This window comes from Leucopleurus acutus (assembly GCF_964270905.1).
Source record: "Leucopleurus acutus genome assembly, chromosome: 14".
Classification (NCBI taxonomy): domain Eukaryota; kingdom Metazoa; phylum Chordata; class Mammalia; order Artiodactyla; family Delphinidae; genus Leucopleurus; species Leucopleurus acutus.
The window spans coordinates 28,141,851-28,148,762 of NC_139156.1; positions in this window are offsets into that span (position 1 = coordinate 28,141,851).

Here is a 6,912-nt window from a genome sequence, read left to right on the forward strand (position 1 = left end):
CCAGGGATCAAACCCGGGCCCTGGCAGTGAAAGTGTCGAGTCCTAACCACTGGACCACCAGGGAATTCCCATAAAGCCGTCTTTTTTGAAAAAAAGAATATATACACAAGCACAAAAGCATCAATAATTAGCATACATTTTCCTGATAAAATAGAAGCATGATGACTAGTAAGTACTTTCTGGCTCATAGGTGTCTTCTAAACACTGCCTCAGGTCATGCAACAGTCAAAACTCAGTTTCAAGGCAGTGTCCCAGGTCAGAGCAAGCTAGGACATCAGAAGTCTAGAATTGGAACAGGCTAGTAAGGGGAAGGGAACATCCTAGTTTCAGGCACAGTCAGAACTGGAGGCAATTGGGCCACTTACAGAGTCAACAATTCAATCTAGAGTTTTCAAGGGATCTTGGTAAACTGAGGCTAGATTGAAGCTGATGCTGTTATAGGAGGAGGAGGGGGGAGAGATGGATTCAAGTGCATGCATAGGTCCTGTCTTATTGGTATTTCTACAGATTTAAAATCACAGCCAGAAATGTTTAGGACAAAATGCCTTTAGGCTTAGAGATATCAACTTTTAAGTCTCAAAGGCCTTTACATAATCGGTACAAAAATTATATTGGGTGGTCAGTTCTAGCTCTGAATTTTCAGTGAAGCTGGACTTAACTTCATAGTTATGGTCATTTAGGATGAAATAACCCTCATGAATTTCCATTCTCAGGGCCATTATAAACAAACCCCAAGAAGCTTGCTCAGGACTCTCTTTCCTATTTATCTTCTCCATTAATTTCAAACACAGAAGGAATATGTTTCTTCAATGATGACCTAGTTGCTCAAACTGAAAAAAAATTATTTTGTTCTAAGGTAACAATTATTTTTATCTTTAGGGTCAGTGCTTTCTTCAGGAGGGAGCATAGAATAAAATAAAGGTAATAGGTTTTATTTATTTATTTCTTAAATTAATTTTTATTGGAGTATAGTTGCTTCACAATGTTGTGTTAGTTTTTACTGTACAGCAAAGTGAATCAGCTATACATATACATATATCTTCTCTTTTTTGGCTTTCCTTCCCATTTAGGTCACCACAGAGCATTGTGTAGAGTTCCCTGAGCTATACAGTAGATTCTCATTAGTTATCTATTTTATACGTAGTATCAATAGTGTATATAGGTCAATCCCAATCTCCCAATTCATCCCACCCCCCTTTCCCCCCTTGGTATCCATACGTTTGTTCTCTATGTCTGTGTCCCTATTTCTGCTTTGCAAATAAGATCATTTATACAATTTTTTGGTAATAGGTTTTAAAATCTGATCATATCTGACGTATTCTAGCTGTGTGACATTGGGCAGGTCCAGACTTTCTCAGATCTTCATCTAAAAAATGGAATTAACACCACCTACCTTCCAGGTTAGGAGGGTGAGGATTAATGATAATGTATGTATTTTCCCTGGCAATTAGGAGGGGCTCATAAATGATGGTTTTTATTATCAAGTCACTGAAAATTCTCCCACAGTCAATGCAAATTCAAGCTTTTAGCCATTCATTGCTTTTTTTCAACTCTGTTTCCTGTTTTAATGTGTGATATTCCATGCTCAGTTACAACTAAATCAATTAATATTGGTTATTATATTTCTCTGGTATAATAGTGATGTTGGATTTCTCTTATACTTCTTATTATAATGTTGTATTTCTCTGAATCTAAGATGCCATCTGTTTTAAGATACATTTCTGTTTCAGAAACATTAAAATGTGAAATCAAGAGCACCTTAGAATCAATGAAATATAGTTGCCCCCTGCTACATTTGGACCCATAGACTGTTACTGGTCCAGTTAACAGGTTGCTCAAAATCTGATGTATGTTGGTCCTTTCATCGCAGATGACCAGATCACTTGGATTCAGGCTCCTCTTTTCCAGTTAACCTAATATACCCTGATACCCTCATACCTCACATGATGTCGTATCAGTAAACACACATTACATTAATTTTTTCGGACTCAGAAAGAACCTCTTTACTCCCAGTAAGGATTACACAGGTACAGGCTATTGACAAATTAGGCAACACTGGTACACAGAACGGATTCAGAGTCCATGCCATGCACATTTTCCATCAGCTAGAGGGCAATCTGAATCAACGTGTCACTAAACCAACAATTGCCCTGTTGGAAGCAGGGTTAGTGGGAGCATGTGGAAGAGCCTGGATTTCTGGAATTCCAGTGAGTCATTTCCTGCCCTGTTATAAGGTCAACAAAATGTGAATAGAGAGGAGATAGTTCATTTTTTGTTATTGCTCTTCAGAATTTGTTTAATCCCTGTTGTATACCAAGTATAGGTTAAGGACTGGGAATCCAGAAAGAAGATATCGTCCCTGGTCTTAAGGGCCTTATGCTTTAATCATGGAAGACAAACAAATAGACCAAAAATGATAGCATAATGCTATGTTTGTAGAGAAGTACGCACAGAGTTTTCTAAGGAAACACAGAAAGGTACCACAGAAGTCAGACCAGAGGTAAGTGATAGAAAAGTTTTATAGAAAATGATGCCCGCACTTGGTTTTGAAACACAAATAGGAGTCAGCTAGCTTCCAAATGGAGGGAGAGGAGTTGTTTAAACACTCTTTTATGCTGGTGTATTTTACCATAATTTTTTAAAATTGGAGGGGAAAAAATGCAGTCTTTTGAAAGACTTGCTCGTTGTTTGGCAAAACCAGCAGGAAGCAAGGGTGTCAGGGAAGAGAGGTGAGAAAGTCAGTGATCGCCAGGTGCTGGAGGGCTTTGTTTCCGGGACAGATGTTTGGAATTAAACGAGAAGAATGGAAAACCAATAAAGGGTCTGAAGAGTAGAAGGGAGGGGCGAGCGGGAGGCGCGACGTGGTTGCGTTGAAGGAAGAGCACGAGGTGTGCAGCTGGCGTGGGTGAGTTCCAGGCAGGAGGGACGGTCCAGGCAGGGGTGAAGGAGCGCAGAACCAAGCAGTGGCTGTGCAGGGGAGAAGCAGGAAGCGTGGTGAGGATGGCAGCAAAGAAGTGACAGGGCTTCGAGGGTGAGTAAACGCGGGAGGTGAATGAGAAGGGAGAATTTCGACCAGCTCCCATGTTTTCAACTTGGCAACAGGTGGCGCCATATCCCAAGAAGAGCTGCTCTGGGGGCAAACAGGCGGCATTTAGATTTAACGGGTTGCGCCTGAGGGCCCTGAGGAAGGGGAAAAGGGGGAAGGCATCCTAGTCAAGGCAATATGGGACATAAATACAACTGACATGTGCACAGCACACTACAGATTATACAAAACTGTTTTTTTTTTTTTTTTTTTTGCGGTACGTGGGCCTCTCACTGCTGTGGCCTCTCCCGTTGCGGAGCACAGGCTCCGGACGCGCAGGCTCAGCGGCCATGGCTCACGGGCCCAGCCGCTCCGCGGCATGTGGGATCCTCCCGGACCGGGGCACGAACCCGCGTCCCCTGCATCGGCAGGCGGACTCTCAACCACTGCGCCACGATGGAAGCCCCAGATTATACAAAACTGTTATTGACAAGTGAGACGTGACTGGAGCAGATAATGTGTGTTGGGGGGCGAAGTTCTGAGGGAAGTTTATCTGGTCGGGAGGAGCAGCTGTTTATCCAATCCTGGAGGTCCCACTAGATCCAAAAATAGAAGAAACCCCGGAAGGGTTGCATTTAGGGGCAAGCATATTCAAGAATATTTCTTCTGACAAATTCCAGTTAAAGATAGCAGGGAAGGGGCATTTTGAATTCACTTCCAAGTCCTGAAACCAACTGAAAGCAAAATAAAAGAGCAAAAAGTAAAAAAGAAACTTCCACCTTCTATTAACAAGGCAAAAGTTATAAAACAAAACTATGAAGAATGGCTGCCAAATGAAGAGAATTTTGACCTAAAATATATGAGAACACAGAGCCAACACATCCCTGCACAGATTCTGGGAAAGAGATCAGTTTACCTAAAATTAAGTGTCATGTTCCTGAGAAGTACATGCAGTGATCCTCTGCGGGTAGATGGACAAGGTACAAGGTCTGACAAAGGATGGGTCAGAGATGGTCAGTGTTCTGTAATATCTGTCCTCTCTTTTTACTGTAAGAGAACCTCTGATTTTTAAAAATCGAAGTAGAGTTAATTTACAATGTTGTGTTAGTTTCTGGTGTTCAGCAAAGTGATTCAGTTATATATGTATGTGTGTATATATATATATATATATATATAATATATTCTTTTTCAGATTGTTTTCCATTGTAGGTTATTACAACATGTTCCATATAGTTCCCTGTGCTATATATACCAGGACCTCTGGTTTTTTAGCCGAGCACATGGCTGGCTGGCTGGGATAAAGACTGCATCTGTTAGCTTCCCTGCATGTGGGCATGACCATGTGACTGCTTTCTAGCCTATGAGATGTAAGTGGGAGTTGTGTAAAACTGTGGAAAGTTTGCTTTTGTTTTTGTTTTTTTAAGCAACTTTATTGAGATATAATGCACACACCCTATGTAAATGGAATCATACAATATGTGGGTTTTTTGTGACTGGTTTCTCTCATTTAGCATAATGTTTTCAAAGTTCATGTCTCAGCATGGATCAGTACTTCATTTCTTTTTATTGCTGAATATGTATCTAGCACATTTCATTTATCCATTCTTAGCAGCAGGGTATGAGGGTGGGAAGTTTGCTTTTGAAGGAAGAAGGTGTGCTCCTTCCTGGTGGCTGGGTTGTGAATGTGACAATGGGGCTGGAACATCTGTCTGGACAATAAGTTAAGTGTGTGTTGAGATAGGTAGAGCAACAAGCTAGAAGGAGCCTGGGACATTTGATGAGCACAACACTGGTCTTGAACCTATTGCTTCCAAGCTCCATTTATGTAAGAAAGAGGTCAAGCTCCAGTCATTTGGCATTTTCTATCTAGTCCTGAAGCATATAGGGTGTTGCAGGCAGGGAACACTGATGAAAATCAGGGAATATAGAGAAAGCCATTCAGGAAGGCAAAATAGCAGGGAGGTGGCAAAAGGAAGAGTTCAGGAAGAAAAATAAAAGAAAAAAAGAAGAGCATTACGAAGAGCTCAGCACAGCCTTGGAGCATCAGGAGCACATGGCTTTTTATAAGAGACACTGACAGCTTTGATTTTGCGGCGGGTTTTGATGAGTAAATGAAACTTACTGCAAAGGGCAGATAAATGCACTTTGAAAAGGTATCAACCCAATAATCTTGAAAATATAAATTTCATTTAAGTTTAAATTGTTTCTGTTACACTCTTTTTCCTTCTCTACAAATGTTGGAAAAACATAGCAACATAATCACCATCCCTTAATGATTTCTGATTTTTTTTTCTTTAGAGCCATTAGTTGACAACTAGTATTTCATCTTGTGAAGAAACATTTTTCCAAAGGTAAGTGATTCCTTCAGCTTTATATCAACTTCTTTTTCTTCTGTTAAATATATGTTCAATGTCGTAATTTTTATTTTTAAAAGCGTAAAGACTGATCCTTTTTTGTAAGATTATCTATCCCTCTATCTGCAAATTCATTCTTTTACAAATATTTAGTGAGCACCTAGTATGTGTTAAACATTATGTTAAGTGTTGAGGACAAAGTAGTGAGAGGGAAAAAAAAAGAAAAAGACCAAAAAAAAAAAAAAAAAGCAAGACAGTAATCCTTGCCTTCATACAACTTACATTTTAGTGGTAAATACAACCCCCCAAAAAATGAACAAATAATTATATAGTTTGCCTTTAGATAATGATAAGTATTATGAAGAATAATAAAGTAAAGGAATAGAGAATGGTAAGGTGTGGCAGCCAGGGACTAATTTAGGTGGGAAGGTCAGGGCTAGCCACTCTAAGGTGGTGGTATTTGAGTGTGGACTTAAGTGATGTAAAGGGAAGACATTTAAGGTAAGAGCATGCAAACATTTAAGATAAGAGCTTCCAGGCAGAAAAAATAGTAAGTATAAAGGCCCTGGGGTAGATAAAAGCTTGGTATGTTTAAGAAATTAAAAGGATTTTGTGACCGTTGCTTACTGGCCCTTTTTGCTATTGTAAGAATTTTTTATTTTAAGTATGGGAAATCACTGAAATGTTTTGAGTCAGAAAGTAATTTAGTTTATGTTTTTAAAACACTCTGGCTACTGTGTAGGGAATAAAACTAGTAGGGCAAAAAAAAAAAAAAAATGGAAATGGAGAATATTTGAGGAGGCTTTTGTCATTGTCCAAACAAGAAATCTATGATGGGGCTATTGTCACCATCCAAGCAAATAAGATATGGTCACCTGGACTAAGATGACAGTGGTCAAGGTGAGAGAAATAGTCAGTTTCCAGACATACATTCAAAGCAGTCTGTATAACTTGATGATATGGGGAGTGAGATAAAGAGAGGGATTGTGGATGAGTCCTAGGTTTTGGTCTAAGAAATTGGATCAATCATGGTAATATTTGCCAATTTGGGGAAACTGAAAAGGGAAAGAACAGATTTTAAGAGTCATCACAATAAGATTGATTGTCACCAGTTGATTGTCACCAGTTGATTACAGTGTCCTAGCTGATGGGGTATGGGGGTAGTATCTTATTTTTATCCTCATACTTTTCTATGTTTTCATAACAAACATACTCATTTTTACACAAGCATATAAAGTTATTTTTTAAAAGAAGGATTTTTCAGTTACTCTTAAGAACTGGAAGCCAGATTAGAGGCAGTTTTTGTGATGTAACCAGGCCCACATGGTGGAGGCATTCGGTGTTATGGAAAGCACCAAGCTTTGGAATCAGAAAGCTAATTTAATCTCCAGATTTTCTAACTATATGTTATATGAGCTGGGAAAATCATTTAAATTTTAGGGATCTTCATATATGTAAGTGGAATATAATGGTCTCAAGAAAGATTGAGGTGAAGTTCAAATGGGATTATGTGGGTAAAAGCATTTAATCATT